This window comes from Pinus tabuliformis, chromosome Q (genome assembly GCF_031772625.1).
Source record: "Pinus tabuliformis cultivar Carrire ecotype Pingquan chromosome Q, CPIR1, whole genome shotgun sequence".
NCBI lineage: Eukaryota > Viridiplantae > Streptophyta > Pinopsida > Pinales > Pinaceae > Pinus > Pinus tabuliformis.
Window position 1 is genome coordinate 652,576,900 of NC_142296.1, and position 22,060 is coordinate 652,598,959.

Below are 22,060 nucleotides of genomic sequence, written 5' to 3' on the forward strand. Positions count from 1 at the left end.
AATACATTATGTACACACTCATATTAAATGGCTAATTAAATGAGTCTCGACTATATATATATTTGTGTGTTTACGGTAAATTGCCTGCCGTTTGGGAAGTAAATAAAAGTTTGTGGTGTTGTAATGTTAGATAATCATTTTTTTTTAACAAGAACGATTAATTTTTATTTGGAGAAGAAAGGTTGGGCCTCAGCCAAACAACCACTATTACATTGTGCTTCAGCTATATGCTTTCAGGTAGTTCAGCATCAATAGATTCCTACTTGATCCATTGGGCATTCGCAGAGGACCAGCTTGTACAATTGTTTCTGATGTGATTACATAGAGATCCTTGGTCAATGCATAGAAGCCTAAAAAACAGGGGAGACAGCTTATATTCCTATTCCGATTTCCTCTGATAGGATAAGGCGAGCCTAACAGTACCCAAAAACGAATCCTGCAGCACGTCAGATCTGAGTCCTTTGTGTATGGAAAATTGTGTATGTAAAATTTGTTGAGCCGCTTCTTAAACTCGTTACTTGAATATTGAATGCTTGAGTATTGGTCGCATTAACTATGGCAGACCCGATATGAGGTTGTATCTGTGATGCTGGAGCATAATTGTATCAAGGCAGTGCAATCATCAACGTTCAGGTGTAGTTCGATTGTATGCTGCCTGCGCCGATTTTGGACAATCATGGAGACTGAATCTTTGCATATGGAGGGCGTAACAAGGGATGCCCTGATCTTGCACTGCTCGGTCTTCTCTGTTAAGGAATAGGATGCCATTCTGATGCTTCATCATTCTTTGACAGAGCACCTTGGGCTAAGAGACATCCCATGTTTGCCCTTGTGTCGGCGTCCTTGTTTAGAGTTCAGAGGATGTGGTAGAAATTCTGCAGCAGTTTCCTGAGTCTCTCAAGGGTCTTGTTGAGCGCTGAGCTATTGAGATGATCACCTGTGTTTAGGATTTTTATCAGGATTTCCGAATCCCCGAAGACTTGAAGGTTTTTCCCTCTGTTTCCCTGAGCAAGCTGGCATGCTTTGAGCAATCCTAGAATCTCTGTCTGGTTGTTAGTGCTCTGACCTAGGCCCCAACTGAAGCTGTCCTTTTTGTGCCCGTCTGAGGAGTAGATTACACCCCCTGCTCCTGATATCCCCGGGTTTCCTTTGGAGGCTCCGTCGAAGAATATTGTAACTTTGCCCTGTTTTTTCCACCACTTTTGAAACTCCAACTCGGAGATCCGAAGCCGCCACTCTAGGCTGGGCAAGGCCGAGAGGGGTTCTTTTTATTGTTGGCCCGCCTCAGGGACTCACCTAGCCAACTGATCTCTTCAGGGAGGAGCGCATTGTCTGGCTTATGAGGTCGATTTTCGTAAGTTTCCAACAACAGTGCTTTGGCTTTGGCAGCCACTACATTGGGAGATTGTAATCTGTTATTGAAGATGGCTTCATTCCTAGCTAACCACAGTTCCCAGCAGATGTATTTTGGAATTGCATTCCAGATTTTGGCCCATGTTGAATTGCTCTTCAATGCGTGAGGGGAGCGCTCTTTCCAGGAGACGAAAAGACTAACTACTGAGAGTTGCGCTGGAATTTGAGCATTGAGCTCGAGCATTGCTTGCAACCATACTTCTTGAGTGAAGGGGCAGTCAATGAACAGATGTTCAATCGTTTCCTGATCCGAGCAACAGAGAGGGCATCTATGGGGTTCGATAATTCCACGTTTCACTAAATTATCTCCAGTGAGGACCCTTCTGTGCATGAGAATCCAGCAGAAGAAGTTAATCTTTGGGAGGCCAAAGGGGTCCCAAACATGCTGCCAAAGCGAAGTAGAGTGGATCTAAGGTTGGTGTTCTTGAAGAGCTGCAAAGCCCTGCAATGCTGAGTAAGCTCCGGTCTTCCCCCAGCCCCACTTGTCCCTTGAATGGAGATGCACAGGAGCCAGACTTGAGATCTCAACTAGGAAGAGTTTTAGTTGAGGAAGCCGCCACTCAGGGAGGCGCTGGAAGCCCATTCACTCCAATTTCCTCTGGAGTCCCAAGAGCATATATCAGCCAACTTGTGGATGCCATTCTGAATGAGCCAATCACGTAAATCTGCAATTTCAAGGGCAAATTTTAGGGGTTGGAGGCCCATGATCTTGTCTTCCCACAGCCCAATTCTCTTTCCATTTCTAGGGATTCTGTAGAGATGGTCTTTAAAGAACTCTCAGCCTCGGTTGCATAGCTTCCATAGACTAGTTCATTTGCAGGAAGCTCCTTCATCCATATTATTTACTGAGAGCCCATGCAGATACTTTTTAATTAGAACTTGACTTACAGGATGTCGTTGATTTGAGAAGATTTTCCAGAGAATCTTTCCTCCCAAAGCCAAATTGGCCAACCCGGGGTCTCTTACCTGAAGTCCGCCTTCAGATAGTGGCCTTTTCACTATGTCCCAGCTTACTAGGTGGAAATTTTTTTGATTCCCCTTTCCTCCTTGCCACAGGAAATTTCGAATCAGCTTAGATAGTTGTTCGGTGATCATTTTTGGAGCTAAAAGAAATGAAGCCTGATAGATTGGAAGGGAGGAGAGAACAAATTTTACAAGAATGAGCTTCCTGGCTGAGGTAAGCCACTGGCCACCCCACACAGTCATTTTTGCCTTGATTTTGCTGATAATTTCCATCCAATGAGGGGCCTTGCTAATCAATGAATGAATTGAATTGATTTACATGAGCAAATGAAGCTCAATAAGTAATACAGAGATATTTATAGAAATAGAAACATCAAGTTTCTATTAGGAAATAGAAACAACCAGTTTCTTTTGAGAAACTGCTAAAAAGATAAAAATAGAAACAGCTAATAAGAATGAGCATTAAACACTAAATAACATTATTCTAATACCCTCCCTTAATGCTCAATCTATTTACAACACCGATAGACCCTCTGAATTTTACAAACTTATCAGGACCAAGAGGCTTAGTGAAGATGTTGGCAGGCTGCTTCGTTGTGGGGACATATCGCAACTGAACGGATCCGTCTTCAACAAGCTGGCCAATGTAGTGACAATGGATTTCTACATGCTTTGTTCGTTCATGAAAGACTGGATTTTTGGCAAGTTTGAGCACTCCCTGATTATCACAGAACAAGGGAGTAGGACCTGTCTAGAAAACATGCATATCCGCAAGCATACGTCTAAGCGAAACTGCCTCACAAGATGCCTTAATTGCTCCCTGATACTCTGCTTCTGTTGAGGAGAGAGCCACTGCCTGCTGCTTCTTACGAGTCTAGGTGACAGCGCCGGATCCTAGATTAAACACATACCCAGCTGTAGATTTACGGTCATCAACCGAACCGGCTCAGTCAAAATCTGTGTAACCACTGAGTATAGGATCGGAACTTCGAGTGTACAGATGTCCATAATCAGGAGTGCCACGCACGTAATGTAGCACACGCTTCACTGCTATCCAATGATCAGCCTTAGGAGCTGACATGAAGCGGGAAATGTAGCTCACTGCAAAACTGATGTCAGGTCTAGTGGCAATAAGGTAGATGAGGCTGCCCACTAATTGCCTGAATAAAGTTTCATCCACAAGGGGTGAGGATGACTGAGCTGAAAGTTTGAGCCCTGGTTCCATAGGAGTCGTGGCAGGTTTGCAATCCTGCATTCTGAATCTGTCCACAAGATTTCTGGCATACTTGGATTGAGAGAGAAAGATGTTGTTCTCAATCTGCCAGACTTGAACCCCCAAACATTAATGAAGAAGTCCTAAATCTGTCATATCAAAAGTGCCGCACAAATCCTGTTTGATCCCATGGATCAAATGTGTTGAGCTGCCAGTGATGATAAGGTCATCCACATAGACAACCACAAACAGAATATCATCACCAGAATGCTTGATATACAGGTTGGCATCAGATGGACTCTGCTGAAAACCATGATCTGTGAGGTACTGATCAATTTTCATTTACCAAGCTCGTTTCAGACCATAGAGTGCTTTGACTAATCTACAGACTTTTTGTTCTTGATCGGCAACCTTGAATCATGGAGGCTGCATCATGTAGACTTCTTCCTGTAAGTCACCATTCAGAAAAGCACTCTTTACATCCATCTGATGGACTTTCCAATTGAACTGAGCTGCTAAGGCAAGGACAAGCCGTATGGTACTCATCTTGGCTGTAGGAGCAAAGGTCTCCTCATAGTCAATGCCTTCCTTCTGTGAGAACCCTCGAGCAACAAGGCGAGCTTTATACTTGTCTAGGGTTCCGTCTGCTTTGTATTTCACTTTATACACCCATTTGCAGCTAATGGGCTTTTTCCCTGCAGGAAGATCAGAAAGGGTCCAAGTGTGATTCTTCTGAAGACTCTGGAATTCAGCTTCCATAGCCTGTTCCCACTCAGGTGTACCCTTAGCCTCTGAATAGGTTTGAGGCTCAAAAATACTGTGCAGGTTAGCCATAAGAGCAAAATTTACTGTAGACTGTTGTTTGCTCTTATGTCTAGAAGTTCTACCTTCAAGGAGCTCATTATCCCGGAGATCACCAATGGTTTTAGCCCACCATTTAGGCCGGAGAGTAGAGGAACCAATATTAGGAGGAGATGGAGAAGGCTCAGGAACAATAGGAGCAACAAGAGGAGGGTTATTTTCCGGAGGAAGCTCAGGTAGTGCATCATCAAATCATCCCTCCCATCAGGTGGACCTACCGGAAGAAGAACATTGTGAGGTTGATTCTCAGAACACTGCTCAGAAGGAGGAGACTGAAAGAATCCTCTGTCTTCATCAAATACTACATCACAACTGAAGCTAAGACGACCAGTGGCTATATCTATCAACCTATAGGCCTTGTGATGATCACTGTACCCTGTCATCATGAGTTTCTGGCTTTTGGAAGCCAACTTAGAGCGCTTAGCAGCTGGAATCCAAACTTATGCAACCGAGCCAAATACTTTGAGGTGACTGATCTTAGGCTTACGGCCAGACCAAACCTCTTCGGGAGTCTTCCCCTTAACAGCCTGAGTAGGTGATCGGTTAAGAAGATAGACAGCAGTAAATACTGCTTCAACCCAAAATTTGTTCGGAACATTCCTGTGTTGTAACATGGAACGAGCCATTTCAACAACCGTACGATTGCGGCGTTCGACAACACTGTTCTGTTGAGGAGTGTAGGGTGTAGTTAATTGACGTTTGATGCCATGAGTATCACAGAAGTTGGAGAAAGCAGAGGAACAAAATCCCCGCCCGTTATCTGTCCTAAGAGTTATGATATTACAGGCAGACTCTTTTTCAACTAAGGATTTAAACTTCTGAAAGATACTAAATACATCATATTTATATTTTAGAAAATACACCCACATCTTTCTACTGAAATCATCTACAATAAGCAAAAAATATTTGCAACCAGTAATAGAAGATGTATGCATAGGACCACAAATATCAGCATGAATTCACTGGAGTACCTTAGATGCGCACCAAGATTCTCCATCTTTGAATGAAGACCGATGTTGCTTGCTAGCTTGACAGGCGCCGCATACTCCCAACTACTGAGTCTGAATATCAGGTAACCCTGACACAAGTCCCTCCCGAGAGAGCTGAGAGAGATACTGCATGTTTAGATGCCCATATCGCTGATGCCATAGAGTGTTGATGGGAGAAACACGAGTTGCTAGAGCTACTTCTGGAGAATCTCCAGTGTCAAGAAGCCTGTATAGACCATGATCCTCTAGGCCAACAGCAACCGTAAGACTAGTGTCCCTGTCGATAATGGAGCACTTGTGCGCACTGAACACTACATCAAGCTGAGGAGAGTTCCTCATAATCTCGCTGACAGACAGCAGATTAATTTCCATACCAGGAACATAGTACACATTCAGGAAGATGAGTGTGTGCCCACCAAACTGGATCTGAACTGTACCTTTGCCAACCACTGTGTACTCTTCACCTCCGCCGAATACTACTGAATCACTGAAAGGTGAGAAGTCAATAAACCAGTCACGCCTGTGAGAGAAATGGTGTGATGCACCAGAGTCAATGTACCAGGCCGAAGACGAGACATGATCTGAAGACCTTTTAGCCATAAAGGCGTAAAAGGCAGATTTTGCCTGCTCGGAATGTTCTGCAACATTCGCTGTTTGATGGGGCCCTCCCTGTTTCTTCTGTTCAGAAGCAATCCTCTATTGGTAATCTTTCTTCATGTGGCCGAATTTGTGACAGTAATTACACTGCACATTTTTCTTCCTAGCAGGATCAAAAAATTGAGAAGAACCTTTCTGCTGAAAGCACTGAGAGGACTAATATTTGGCAGCAAAAGCATTTTCTGGGGAGGCTGATGAGGCACCACTACCAAACTGTTGTTTCCAACGATCCTGCTGTATGAGTTTGGTGCATAACTCTGGAAACTTCAGATCAACATTAGCGGAGGTAATGTTGAGTGTTTCTATGAAGTGCTCATAAGATTTTGGTAGACTTTTCAGAGTGATGACTACCATATCTTCTTCCTCCATGGTTCGACCAATGGCTTCGAGCTGATCTCAAATGTCTTTAATCTTGTTAAGATGTTCTGTAAAGACATATGTTCATCCATCATGATGGAGAACAACTGATTCTTGAGAAAGAAAGCTCTGCTCTTGTTGGATGTCTCGTGCAGTTCCTTCAAATGTTGCCATATCTTAGAAGTTAGCAGCTGTCTTGCCAGAAGGAATCTGCGGTAACTAATCATCAGTCACAGAGAGTTTGAGAAGCATAACAACCTCTCGATTTCGATCATCAAACTTATCTTGATCAGCACCAGCTGTACCGGGTCTAAGCTCTTTGCCCAAAACAAGCTGGTCGAGACGTCTATATTCAAAAATGGTCAACATTCTCTGTTTCCAGATGTTATAATTGGTGTCATTAAAGCGTTGACCGCCTTCCAACATTAGATTTGTTAGCGAGGCCATCTGTACGTTTCCCAAGACACAAAAAAAATACAACAAAGGAGTCTAGCCTGGATTTGAATGCAGATGCCGGTTGATTAAAACGAAATCTGATAGGTGCAAATTTTTATGCAGTCAATAATTAATTTGAGAAATGACGTTCAGTATAGAAGACACGCTCCACCAGCAATAAAGGACACGTTGAAGACACTATATAAGATCGCTGATAAACACAACAAATAATAGGCCTCTGCAGAAACGAATTCTTCATCAGTGGGGTCTGCGATTTTACAGAATATCTGGTTTTCTCTCGAGTTTTGCAAGATGGGGCTCACTTTCACCAAGCTTTTTCAACGTCTATTTGCCAAAAAGGAAATGCGTATTCTGATGGTGGGTCTTGATGCTGTTGGTAAGACTACCATTCTGTACAAGCTGAAGCTTGGAAAAATTGTTGTGAGAGGCACACTGGAAGCACTTGAAAACGCTTGGAAAGATCCGTTGCAAAAAAAAATGCCGCTGCCACACGAAATACCTTCGCTGATTATCCGAAAATATCCGCTGCCTCTCCAATGCTGCCACGGTGCACACTACATACTAGGGCGTTGCTCAGAAACTTCTCCAAACAGGGTCAGTTACCTTGGATGCATGAATGCAAGCACGGGTAGAGCTGGCGAGAGCGAACGATGGCCACTACGTATGCAGTCGACGTCCGTGTGCTTGAACGCAATGTCCGCGCTAAAAAAAAATCCCGCGTGCACTCCAAAAAAAACAAGATTGTGTGGAGATCAGAAATGGGAAAACTCAATGGCGTGTTTGTCAACTTTAAATTGTTGCCGTCATGTGATACTGGCAGTGTGTTAGACTACCATTGTAATACGAATGCGCACTGCAAATCGAATCCGAACTGTCCAACAGACACACCTGTAACAAATAACCTGTGTGTAGAAAGAAACCCAGATTCTGAGAAAAAGCTGAATCGTTTAACACAACCACGATCGATCGATTGCAGGCACCAGTTTCCACAGAATGGCCCAGATCCAGATCCCCGTGGCACTTATTTAAAAAACATGCACAGTGACCATAAATGGAAACTGAAGAAGAAAAAAAAACTCTCCATAGAAGAGAAATTTCGAAATGAAGCACTAAATTTTTCAAACTATGAAAAATTATTTCGAAAAAAATACCCGAGCTCTGATACCATAATCAATGAATGAATTGAATTGATTTACATGAGCAAATGAAGCTCAATAAGTAATACAGAGATATTTACAGAAATAGAAACATCAAGTTTCTATTAGGAAATAGAAACAACCAGTTTCTTCTAAGAAACTGCGAAAAAGATAAAAATAGAAACAACTAATAAGAATGAGCATTAAACACTAAATAGCATTATTCTAATACTTGCTGGTTCCCAATGATAAAGGCAGGCCTAGGTACTTGAATTTGTCGCAAGAGGCGTAGCCTGTGAAGCCCAGGGCTTGAGCAATCCTAAGAATAGTTTGCTGGTCTATCGCCCAGCCATACACAACACTTTTCCTCCTGTTGACCATAGCTCCAGAAACTCTGCAGAAACTTTGGATAACTTCATTGAAAGCCCTTGCAATTTTAATGGAGGCTCCTCCCATAAGGATAGAGTCATCGGCGAACAAGGCATGATTGATTGGTATTGTTCCTTTTATTGCCTTGATGCCTGGAAGTGTCCCATTTAGCTTCTTTGCTGTAAGTTTTCTGCTTAGGGAATCTACCATCAGAATGTACAGGAAGGGGGACAGTGGGCAGCCTTGCCTAATGCCCCTCAAAGCTTTGAAGTAGTTAGTTGGCCTACCATTTACTAAAGGGGCTATCCAAGGCTCTCCTATACATGCTTTAATCAATTTTATAAAATCAGAACTGAAACCAAAAGCAGAAAGAACTTGGAGGAGGAAAGAATGCCTTACTCGGTCAAAGGCGTTCGCCATGTCTAGCTTAATGAGCATGCCTTGCTCTTGGCATTGGTGGCTGGAATGAATGATTTCCTGCACCAGAATCATGTTGTCCAGGATATGCCTGCCTTTAACAAACCCACCTTGATTGGGAGAGATGAGTTTTTCCAGTAGCGGCTTTATTCTATTTGCAAGTAACTTGGTGAGAATTTTGTAGGACACATTACATAGCGAGATTGGCCTGAAGTGATCAAACGCCACCGAGTTCGCTTCTTTTGGGATTAGTGCTAGGAAAGTGGAGTTTGTGCTTCCTCCCACTTTGGCTTTTTGGAGGAAGCCTTTGATCATTCGAAACAAATAAGCCTTGATGATGTCCCAACAGATTCTATAGAAATGAATGGAGAACCCATCAGGTCCTAGAGCTTTGTCTGGTTCCATCTTCCATATGACATTGTTGATTTCGTCTTCAGTGAAGGCCTTCAGGAGTCTTGAGTTATCCTCCTCGTTAACTAGTCTTGGAACGTGAGTGAGGAAGTCTTGTGATTCCTCATCATCATCCACACCTTCTTCTTTGTACAACTGCTAGAAATGAGAGGTTGCAACCTCTTTTAACAGAGTTGTGCCTTTGAGGACAGCCCCATCCGGTGAGGTGATTTCAGCAATGTGGTTTCTAGAAAGTCGAGTTCGAATTTGCTTGTGGAAGAAGGCTGAATTTTTGTCTCCAGACACAAGCCAAAGATTACGCGATTTGAGCCTCAAGGATTCTTCCTCCTCTCTGAATGAACGAAGAGTGCTGAGTTGGAGTTCTTGCTCATTCTGAATTTCTGAGCAGGTAATGTCTTGCAGCTCCATGTCCCTTTGCAATTCAAGCAGCTGCTTGATGTTCTGCTTTCTATGGCTAGTGGGGGAGTCTGAGGGCTTTTTTATCCATTCTTTCAAGGTTGATTTGGTGGCCTTTAGCTTTTGTTCCCACACATAGTTGGGTGATCCATGAACAGGGATGGACTAGGCCTTCATAACTGTATCCATAAACCCTTCCCTGTCTGACCAGAGAGGACTGAACCGGAAGGGGATGGGCCCCAAATTTTCCTCTTCTTCAAATAGCAAAAGAATGGGTTTATGGTCTGAAGTCAGCTTTGGTAGAATTTTCATGGAGATGATCTTCTTTTCGGAGAGGAAGGTGCTCTGAAGTAAGAATCTGTCCAACCGGGCTGAAATGTGCTCCACCCCAACTCTATTGTTTGTCCATGTGTAAAGCCCTGTTTTTGGCTTAAAGTCCAGTAAATCCCATTGTTGAATCAGGTCTTCCACGAAGGGCAGGAAGTGGTCCCTGCTGCTGATTCCTCCTCTTTTTTCCTTTGGGTCAAAGATTAGATTGAAGTCTCTTGCTAGAATTATATTCTTGGGGGAGTAAGCGTCAAGGAAATCAGACAGGGTTTGCCAGCAGTCTTTCTTTTTTGCATAGAGGACATGGACGTAAAGATTAAAGAGAGCAAAGGTAATCTTACTAGCAAGGTGTCAGAGTTCAATGTAAATCCAGTGTTACATTTAGAAGGAGCTCTCAAGTTGAAATTTGTCTTCCTCCCAGAGGGTGGCAAGCCCACCACATGTACCCCTTGCACTTACTGCTTTTCCAACTTTTGTTTTCCATTTTACTTTGCTGAGGTCAAGAAGGGCATCCCCTTCTATTTTAGTCTCTTGGAGCATGAGGATCTCAGGAAATTCTAATTTCAATAGGTTCTTGACTGCTTCAGCTTTTAAGGGATTCCCCAGTCCTCTGCAGTTCCAAGAGACTAATCGCATTATTTACTAGTAGAGGGGGGGCAGTACCTCCCTTGGGAGGCCTAGTTCTAGTATTTCTGCCAATGGACATCTCAATCGTGGGTTGGCTGCCTTACTTTTTTTGTCTCTCCACTTCTTCTTCTCTTGCCTCTCTGTGAGATTTCCTCCCAACTCTTTTCGAAGGCCTCTCGGTTGTCTCATCTTCCGAGGATCCAGAAATCTTTGGAGTCTTCTTCCTTGTCATTTCTGCATAGGTTGGGGAGCTAGAGACACCTCTTGGAGTTTCGGTTTGGAGAGGGCATGTTTCCTCCTGTCTTTTATCTTCTTCCATAGTAATGGCTTGCTGTTCTGCCTCTTCATCTGCTGGTTCTGGGAGTTTTTCTGATGTACTGAGTATTTCAAAGGGATTGGTGGATGTGTCTGCTCTTGGAGGGACTGTGCTCCCCTCCCCTTGTACTATGGGTGGAGTACCACTCCCCGTGGGCACTCCTTTCCCTTTGATTTTGTTGTTTTGCTTAGCTGATGCTGATTTATGGACCTGAGTCCATTGATCTCCTTTCGAGTTCTCGGCCTCCTCCTTTGATTTCTTTTTACAATATCTGGCAAAGTGCCCATAGCCATGGCAATGCCAACATGGGAGTTGCTCGTAATCTAATGCTTGAATGTGAGACTAGTCGGCCACCATGAGTTTTATAGCTTTAGGGAGGCCTTCCTCCAGATCAACTTCTACACAAATTCTGGTGCAGGAGTACTGGTCCCTCCTTTTTGCTTGATCGATGTATTTGCCAAGTTTATTGCCTATGGTTTCTAAGGATTTGGGGTTCCAGCAGTGCAGAGGTAAATGAGGCAAGCGCACCCAGACGGGGACAGCCGAGGGCACATCCTGAGTCGGATCGAAGTCCGGAGTCCATTGGTTCAGGTACAAACCCTGAGGACCCATGAAATACGGGCCATTTCTGAATATGAGATTCCTGTCTTCTTTCGATTCAAATACAAATACAAAGAAGCCTTTGCCGACGAAGTGGCTTTTGATTCCTTCCTTGACAAGAGATCGCCAGTTCCTTTGCACCCAGGCATCTACAGCTTTAGGCGAGGGCCATAGCCCAGTGAACTGCCCAATAAGCCCTCGTTCTGCTAGGTTCAGAGCCAATTTGCAGGGTTCTTCAATCGGCAGAGCAACTGTGGGGATGGTTTCCATTCTTTTTACAAACTTCTGCTGGTTTTCATTTGCTGGCCATTTATTGCATGCCTCTACCAGTTTCCGAAATGCGGATAGCTTAGGTGGAAGGGGAGGGTCAAGCTCAGGGCCCCCTCCTGGGGCCATGGCAATGATGCTGCACGCAAACTCTCACTGTGTCGGCGCTGATGCTCCTCGCGCCTGTAGAGCTCTCCCGAGACATTCGAAATAGATAATCATTTTAAATGATTGGATAGTTTTAATAAAATTATAAGCAGGTTTTTATCATGAGGTTTAGTTTTATTAAATTACTGGTGATTGGGTTTTGGTGAGCATGTTATTCTTCCGACCAATGTTAATAATTTTAATGTATATTTATTTTATTTAAAAAAGAGCCCGCTCAATTATTGTAAGCTTTTATTCATATGAATTAAATGGATTCCATTGAGTCAAGTCGAGGCCATATTTGCCCTTTAACTAATCTTTTTTTTTAACAATAGAATTCCTATTCTATTAGGCACATAGATTATATTTTAATCTTTTAACAAGTAAAATTTGAAATTTACTTTAGAGCAATATATATATATTTTAATAACAATCTACGAAATTGAAAAAATTAGAATTCGATCGCTCGAACGCCGCTCTGCAGTTGATCCCTTGTGACTGAGGCCGTCACCGCGGCCCTGTGGCCGTTTCGGAGGACTTTCTCCCGCGAGATGCTTCGATCTGCGAGGCGATCTGGTCTTTCCCTGCTGTGCTTCGCCCCCTTGCTATCTGACGGATCTCCAGAGGCATCTTCTCTGAGTAGACTTGAAGGACTATGCCCGTTGGGGTTTGGGTGAGCTCGATCCGATCGAGCTAAGGCTTCTTCAATGGAGTCATCAAAGCCCCCCCTTTCTGAAGCCGAGGCCTTTATCAAACTGCTGAACTCTCTTCCAAAAAAGAAAACAACTGAGGCTGTGAAATTTGTGAAACACTTGGATGATATCCTAGAGATCTCGCTTCCTCCTGAGAAACTGATTCAGGTCTCCCTTTCTTTGGCTGAGCGTGCTTTGGTGGGACAGTTCACCGGACTCTGGCCGTCCCCCAAAACCACGGAGAGCTGGGTCGCAAGGAACTGGGCGCCGGTGATAAAAGGCAAGGTCACTTCGTATTTTCTGGGAAAGGGATTCTTCCTGTTTGAATTCTCTGAAAAGGAAGATAAGGATCTGATATTCCGTAATGGACCCTATTTCATGGGTCCTCAGGGGCTGTATCTCAATAAGTGTACGCCTGACTTTGATCCAGCAGTTGACGTCCCCACAGCCGTCCCTGTGTGGGTTAGACTGCCCAATCTGCCAATGCATTGTTGGAATTGGAGTCCCTTAAGCACATCGGAAACACCTTGGGTAAATTCATTGATCGAGCAAACAGTAAAGATCAATACGATTGTGCTAGAATCTGTGTCGAAGTTGACCTTGAGGTCAGTCTGCCTGAGGCAATAAAGATTAGGGTTGGAAGCTGGACGCATGTTCAAAAGCTGGATTATGAGCAGCTTCTGTTTAAGTGCAGGAAATGCCAGGTCTACGGCCATTTTGCTAGAGAATGCCCAAAAAATAGTGAAGCGGAGAAAGGCAAGGAGGAAGGATGGACGTAGGTTAAAAGGACCAAAAACAAAGCCCCTAGAACTGGGAATATCAATGGTAAAGCTCCCCAAGCAGGCTCAGGGCTTCAAACACCTCGCATGGAAGAACAAGGAAATAAATTTATACAGCTAAGCTCACCATTAGAGGATACCCAAGAAATAGAGATACAAAATGAAGGATCGCCCCACAAAGAGCCCCCCTTGGGACCAAAGCAACCCGAAAGAAATGCAGACAGAACAGAAGAGATACCCTCAGAAGAGGCTGAGGAAGTGCAAGGCTCGGAGGACTCAGAAGAAGAAGGTGAAATAGGAGATTCGCAAACCTCGGCTAGAAGATCATTGAGAGGCTGAAAATCTGCCCGCGAAAAAAGAGAGCAGGAGACCTATAAAGACAAACTGCAAGGAATCCAACCTATCCTCGAGAAACTCTTGGCTAAAACTCCGAAGATGACCAGAAACCAGCCCCAGAGCTCTAAAGGAGCTCTCCATTCCAAATGCAAGTGATGAAGATCGTCTCCTGGAACTGTAGGGGTATGGGGAGAAAAATAAAAGAAGAAGTCGTCAAAAGTCTGATAAGATCCGAATCTCCTGATATACTCCTCATCCAGGAGACTAAAATGGAGGACAAGGCCTTCCTTCATATCGGCAAAAATCTGTGGAAGAGAAGTGAAGGGCAAGCTGTCTTAGCCCGGGGTGCCTCAAGAGGCCTGGGCACTCTCTGGAATGCAAACAAATTTTCAAGTGTTAAAGAGATCACCAACACTCATTGGCTATTCTCAAAGCTGAAACACGTTGACTCAGATGAGACCCTCTGTCTCTTTAACGTGTATGCTCCAGCCAGCACAGGAGAAAAAAAGATCTGCTGGGATTCTATTAGAGGATTGGCAAACACTGATGATTTAGCAAACATCATCATTGCCGGGGATCTAAACCTCACATTAACTTTGGCTGAAAAACGTGGAGGAAGCATTGTAAGGGATCCAGCGCGAGAATGGGTTGAGGATCTGCTCCAGGATTGGGACATGATCGACATCAAACCTTTGTCGGGCAAGTATACTTGGTCCAATAAAAGACTCGGTCCAGGTCATATTGCTGCAAGGTTAGACAGATTTCTTGTTCAAAGTACTTTTCTTCTTCTTGGTTTAGAATCTAGAATGCATATTCTCCCTTGTAGTGTATCTGATCACAGGCCCATCAAACTTGATCTTTTGGCTCACATGGATCAAGGCCCCATTCCTTTTAAATTCAGTCCCCTTTGGGTCAAGGAACAGTCCTTTATGCAATTAGTAAAAGATACTTGGAAGCAACCAGTCAATGGCTCTGCCTTCTTTGTTTGGGAGGAAAAGCTCAGGAGAGTGAAAGCTGCATTGAAAAACTGGGTAAAATCTCTTCCCAACCCAGTAGTGGAAAGGAAAAAGTTACAAGAATGTCTCGAGATCCATCACCTGAACTCGGAAAATGAAGAGATCACAAAAGAAGTTCTCGAAAAGGAGGCGAACCTTCAGCAAAAACTTCTCAAAGCAAGCTCGGCCGAGGAAGAGTATTGGAGGATCAAATCTCGTAGGCTTTGGCTCAAGGCAGGAGATAGGAACTCATCCTTCTTTCACAAGCAAGCCCAAGCTCGAAAAAATTTCAATTCCATCTCCGAAATCAAGGAAGAGAACATCAACCACAGAGATATTCAAAGCATAAAAAACGCTGCCTTCCTCCATTTCAAAAATTTGTATAGCGAAAAAGAGGGTCATGGGCATACTTCAACTTTAGTAAATGAGGTTCCCACTCTGATTTCTACCAGAAAGAATCAGTTTTTGGAAGCAGAAGTCACTAACAATGAAATCAAAACCGCCCTCTTTGCTATGGAGCCTGATAAGGCCCCGGGCCCAGATGGCTTTATTGCCAGATTCTTGCAGAATTGCTGGCAAATAGTGGGAAATGATTTATGCAGAATGGTCCGGAAATCTCAAGCTTGTCAGAAAATAGGGGGAAGCACCAATTCGGCTTTCCTGGCCCTTATCCCTAAGGAAAAAGGCGCCAACTCCTTCTCTAGATTTCGTCCTATCTCCCTTTGCAATATAGGCTACAAACTGATAACAAAAGTGATCGCAAACAGACTGAAAACTATCCTCCCTGACATTATCCCTGAGAATCAGGGAGGTTTTATTCAGGGAAGACAGATAGTGGACAACTTTATTCTGGTCCAAGAGGCGATTCACTCAAGCTTGGCCCGGAAAGAGAAAGGAATGGTCGTCAAATTAGATCTTGAAAGCGCCTTTGACAGGGTGAGACATAGATTTCTGTTGGATGTCCTGCACAAATTTGGGTTTGGCCTCAAATTTATCAAATGGATCAAGGCTTGTATCAGTGAGCCATGGATTGCCCCTTTGGTGAATGGGAGGGCCACTGACTTCTTCAAAGCCTCTAGAGGGCTGAGGCAAGGGTGCCCTCTCTCCCCCTTGCTCTTTGTCCTCCAAGCTTCAGTTCTCAGCTTCCTCTTGAATAAAAAGCAGTCAGAACAAGAAATAATGGGATTGAACATCGCAAGAGGTGTCAAAAGCATAAATCATGCGCTTTTCGCGGATGACTCTCTCTTGCTGGGTGCTGCCTCCTTGGCCTTGGCTAAAAGATTTAAAGATGTGGTGGATGCCTATTGTGAAGACTCAGGAAGCAGCCTCAATAAAGGCAAATGTCATATCTTCTGCTGGAATGCCTCAGCCAGATCGCTCCAAGCCATTTCTAACTGTTTTGGTTTTGCAGCCACCTCTTCCTGGTCATCCTTCAAGTACCTGGGGCTCCCTGTCTTCCAAAAAAGGGCTCTCAGCAGAGACTGGCTACCTCTGTTGGAAAAATTCAAATCTAAAATTCAATCCTGGGGATATAACTAGCTGAACTAGCAGGAAAGACAGTGCTAATAAAAGCTGTCTTGAACAGCCTTCCCATTTACCAGGCAGCAATTATGATGGCTCCTATTGGCATCACGAGGAAAATGGAGGATTATATAAGAAACTTTTTCTGGAAAGGCGGCAAAGCTAATGAGAAGAGAATCCCCTTATTAAGCTAGGACATAATCTCTTTACCCAGAATGGAAGGCGGATTGAACTTTAAGAATCTCAGCAAGCAAAATATCGCATTGGGTGCAAAATTGTTATGGAGGATAATTGCCCCAAAGCCGGGTTGGGCTCAGCTAGCGTTGTGGAAAAAATACTTCCGTGGGCAGAGAACACGCTGCCTGGACAATCCTAAGATAACCACCGGAACGATGATTCATAAATTGTGTGAAAAAGCCTCCGCCTTAATTAAACTTCATGTGCACTGGATTCCTGGAAACGGAAAGCGCATCCAAATATGGGAGGATCGCATTATGGGCAGCGACCCCCTTGCTGATGATCGCTCTCTGGTTTTATTGAAAGAGTGGATGGACAGAGCTGGTATTAAAACGTTGTGGGATTTATCACAATGGGAGAATGACGACTGGCAGAGATGGAAAAATTTAGAGGTGTCGTTGAATCTTTCCAAAGATTATGCTACCTTCCTCTCCCACCTAAAAGGCAAAGCCCCTTTGAATAGCAGGAAAGCAGACATTCGGGGATGGGGTCCGATCCCTGGGAGTTATTCAGTTTCGCAGGGCTATAGACAGCTCTCTCGGCATCCTAATGTCCCGCCTGATCCGAAGCCCTGGCAGGGGATCTGGTCTCAGACAACGTTCCCCAAAATCGACTCCTTTTGTTGGCTTCTTTGCCACCACAGAATTTTGACAGAGGATAGGCTCCAGAAAAGAGGCTTTATAGGACCCTCTCGATGCTCGTTGTGTGGGGAACATGAAGAAAATGCCTCCCATATGATGCTCTTCTGTAAATTTGTTGCAGACCTTTGGAAGGAGGCTTTAAGCCCATGGAGCATTGACTTCGCTCCCCCTAATCACTGCTAAGATTTGTTCTCAAACTGGAAACGTATGTACCCTCGTGGCACTACTCAGAACCCCCATATCAAAGAAGCCTGGCTCGCCCTTCCCAAATTAATCTGCTGGCACATATGGTTGGAAAGAAACCAAAGGATATTCAGAGACAAGAAGAGCGATCCCAAGATAACCTGGGTAAAAATTAAAAGCCATCTAAAAGACTGTTTGGGAGACCAGCTAGACAGGGCAGATCTCAGTGAACAAGAAACTGTATGGGGCGCCTCTCTTGATCTCCATTTCACGAGTTAGGCTCCCCCCTTCGCTAAAACATTGGCAAATCCGTCTTAAGGATGCAGAATTTGTTGAGTTTTGCATCAAGAAGGCAAGAAAAGCTCTCTTTTTTGACGGTGCAGCAAAAGGCAATCCAGGTATTTCCGGAGCAGGTGGTGTTATTAAAAGCGCAGAGGGCAAAATTGAATCTAGATACACTTGGGGAATGGGCTTTAACACCAGCATTCAAGCTGAAGCACTAGCTCTTCTCCAGGGGCTCAAGCTGCTCATTTTCCTGGGTATCAAAGATGCAGTTGTATTTGGGGATTCCCAGTCTATTATAAAGGCCATTGTGGACAATTCCTCTCCTTCAAATTTAAGACTATCAAGATTGCTGAGCAGAATTAAATCCTTGACAATTTCCTTTCAGAGTCTGGAATTCCTTCACGTAAAGAGAGACAACAACAAAGAAGCTGATGCCGAAGCCAATAAAGCGGTTCTTCTCCCCCTCGGAGTTCTTCTAAGAGATGGAGACGAAGGCTGGGATCCCATCCCCTAATTGTCTGATAAAAATGTTTTACTGTCTAATATTGGAGTAGTTTGTTTGCATCTGCAAATTAAGAAAGAAAGAGAAAATTGCAAGTAATATAGTTTGCAAAATTCGCAGGCTCATTAGTGGGAAAGTCATATGGTTCCTGGTCGAGGCGAAATCTGAGCTATCCCTACCTCTTTGTAATCTGAATTGAGGCATTCTAGCCAAGAATCAATATATCATTCTAACCGTTTCTGTCAATATATATATATATATATATATATATATATTTTAATTTTAAAATGATTGTCCAAATATATATCTTTATTTGGAATTCAAAAACAAATTATATATGGTCATTTTTTTAATTTAATTACTTATATATATATATATAAAAAAATTTGTGTTGATTCTTGAATATTTTAATTAGATAATAATAATTGGTTTAAAGTGATTTAATTTTAGATTTATTTAAATTAAATTGTTTTAATTAAAATACATCACTAATCTGGAAACACAAATGCAAATGCAACTTTTACTTTCTTTGGAAGCCAGAAACTATGTGCATTAAAAAGTACAACTTTACCCACAAATGACACTTTGAAGAGAATAAAACAAACAATTAATGTTATAATGTGGCGTTTTTTCTGAGTTTCTGGATCAAATTTTAAAACTGAAAATTCTGGGCACATTATTATCCCTGCTGTCACACTGGATATTGCATTGAGTTTTTAGTCAAACCCATATTAGTTTGGGCTTGACTAAAAAAATTTACAAAATTTCCATAGTTTAACTTTACACATTCAAATTTTGTTTTTTTTGACCATTATTTTTTTTTATTCATGTTCATTCTGATTAGCTATCAAATTAAACATGTTATTACTAATTTCATTGATTAGAAAGCCAAAAAGTACACAAGTCAAATCATTACTTATTCGTTGATGGAACATGAGCACGTCCATATGGGTAGAACAAAAGCACTATCAGTGGATGGAACATGAGCAGTAGGTAGAGCAGTATGTAGGCGAAGAAACACTTCCAGCATAAGGCCGTTGAGTACTGCAGTGAAAGTGTTTTAAGCTTACACCTACAGCCATATATCTCACACACTAGGTTGTGTTATTTATACGTAGATATACTATTTCTTTCATAATATCTTAAATATATTCGGTGCTATACTGAAGTGAAAGTATTTTAAGCTTACACTTACAGCCATATATCTCACACACTAAGCTGTGTTATTTATACGTATATATACTATTTCTTTCATAATATCTTAAATATATTCTGTGCTATGGTACAGCGCCAAGGCGTATTACGGTATAGATTGTATTGGTTGTTCAACTTGAAAGTCGTATTTTCAAAATGGAGCAAAAAAATATAGTAAATTAAATAGTTAATGTTAATGGTATGTGGGAAGGACACGTCATAAAGGAGAACCCGTCACAATGTGGATCTACGGACTTACATTTATTTATTTGTTTATACTTATCACTTTAAGCAATACCACTCAAATTTTAAAACAACTTTATTTAAAATGATTATGAATCAATTTTAAATACAACTTTATTTGGATAGTTATGACTTAATTTTAAATATAACTTTTTACTTTTATTTATTATAATAGTAGCTCAGTATTTAAAATTAAGTAAAAAAGTAATTCACTTGTAGCTACGTAGATTTAAAAATTACTAATTTGATTAAATCATGCCTCTATGTAAATTACTAATATTAATATTATATATAACTAATATTACATAGTAGCAATATTAACCGATAAAATTTATAAATTGAGATTAACCAATAAGAAATGAACTAGGTTTTTTTTGTGATGGATGAACTAGGTTATATTTAATGGCCGATGACATCAATTTTGAATACTTAAATTAAACATATGTATATTATTACAAGTTTAAGAATAAGTATTGATTTTAATAAACAAATATGTTTATAGGAAAAGAATACAAATATATCTTATAGTGTAGATATATGATTATTATTTTATAGTGAAAAGTATGGATTATTGTACAAACGGTTTGTTTATACATTTAATTAAACATAGTATGTAAATTTTAGAGATATGAAATAAAGTGTTGCAAGGAAATTTAGTCCCTGCCACTCAAATGGAAATTACGTTTTACGAAAAGTTATAAATTGATATATGTACTAGAAAAATTAATTTCCTACCAAGGGACAAAGACTTGCATATAAATATAAATATAGTTATTTACATATTTTTCCTACACATTTTTATACAAATACTTGCTTAAATTACGGTGGGTAGTAAGTAATTGTAAATATGCTATTTACTTGAGTATCAATATAAAGTGCTGAAATCAAAGACACTTGGGCTTGCCAGCTGTAGATTTCATATTTTTGTAACAGAGGTACTCGTCCTTGTCTAGATACTTCTTGTTGGGAACACAACCATCCCATTTATTATAGTGCTTCAAGTACAACTGTCGGTGGGCTTTAACGTTCCCTCTTTTTTAGAATTTGACAACACCACAGCACCAAGGATTCTCTATGCTACACACTCCAATTCGAGATTTGGCCCAGTATCATCGCCTTGCTTTTTAGGGCGAATGTATATCAATTTGATAATTTCACATATGGTACATATCATGGTTATGCATGATTATATTTAAAATATAATTACCCTTCCTAATATCAATCCTCTTTTATTTTAACTTTAAGATTACACTGATGTAGTTATTAAATTAACATAGTTTGGTGGGGTGTGTACGAGTCTTAACTAGTCGAGTTCAACTTCAATTAACAATTCAGAGTAATTGATAAAAACCCCACCTACCAAGTCATGGTATTGTATTGATGCAAGCTTTATAATTTACACTTAATTAATTGAGTGTAGTTCGTATTAAATCTATGTTTTGTTCAGTTTACCAACCATTTCAACCGAACCAATATTTAAAAACTCGACAAGCAACTGAAATTTGTTAATCTTAAGTAACAATGGTATGTTCTATGCTTAAGAGCAATTTACTTCAATTTCTTTACTAGCCCAATATCAATATCCAGTTTAGCAATCACATCAGCATGATAGTAAAATGCAGATAGAACATAAACATAAACAGTAGAAGACAAGCCAAGACAAGAGGACACAAGATGTGGCACCAGCCAGGGACAAACCCCAATGTGGGGAAACCCTTGATCAATTCTTCTTATATTTTTCAATAGTTAAATAGAGAGAGATAGTACAAATTTACAAATCTGATAATTTATGACAGCAGCAGAAACGCCCTAACCAGAAAAGTTAGCGCTGGTTAGACAGGTGGTCAAATCACCTTGATTTCAGTACCCAAATTTGTGGCTTGCCAAGGAGAAGGTCCTCACCCAAATCCGTAGTCAAGAGGAAGTCAACGCTGGTCAACGTAGCCCAAAATGCAGCCCCTGAAATTTGGTCAACGTCGATCAACTCACTCAAACAGAAAATGTCCTCCTTTCCTTCACATGTGTGAGAGACAGCTGCCAGATTTGCGTACCCAATCAAGTGAGGAGAGAGAGATGAGTGAAGATGAGATTATGATAAAATGACTTAAGGTCTCCTCCTTTTATATGCAACGTTGAGGATGAATAGACATGATTGTTGGGCTTCTAAGCCTACATAAGTTTGCTAGCTGATCTTGACAATTTGACCATAATAAAAATAAATTCATAACTTCATTTGTACATGTCAGAATCAAATGATCTTTAGATCAATCCTACACCTCTCGGAGAGAGGAATCCAAGAAAAATATCAGCTGTCATAAATAGGATGACCCATGTGGAGTGTGGCCCTAGTTGCCAATTTTAACACTCCCTCTCAACTAGGGAGAACTCCATCTGCCAGTCGGTACTATCTCTGCCATCAATGCATTGCTCTTCTCTGCTGAACTATGAAGAAGAAGAAGTGATCGAGAATATATCATACCATTCTCTATTGACTCGAAGTCAGTGCCAAATAAAAGAGAGTGTCTCATAC

General features: G+C 41.8%; 1 protein-coding gene across 2 annotated transcripts in view; it reads left to right on the top strand.

The window, feature by feature from the left end:
* LOC149221192 (uncharacterized) overlaps window positions 1-22,060 on the top strand; it is a 311,552-nt gene that overhangs the window by 227,217 nt on the left and 62,275 nt on the right. The window lies entirely within an intron of this gene.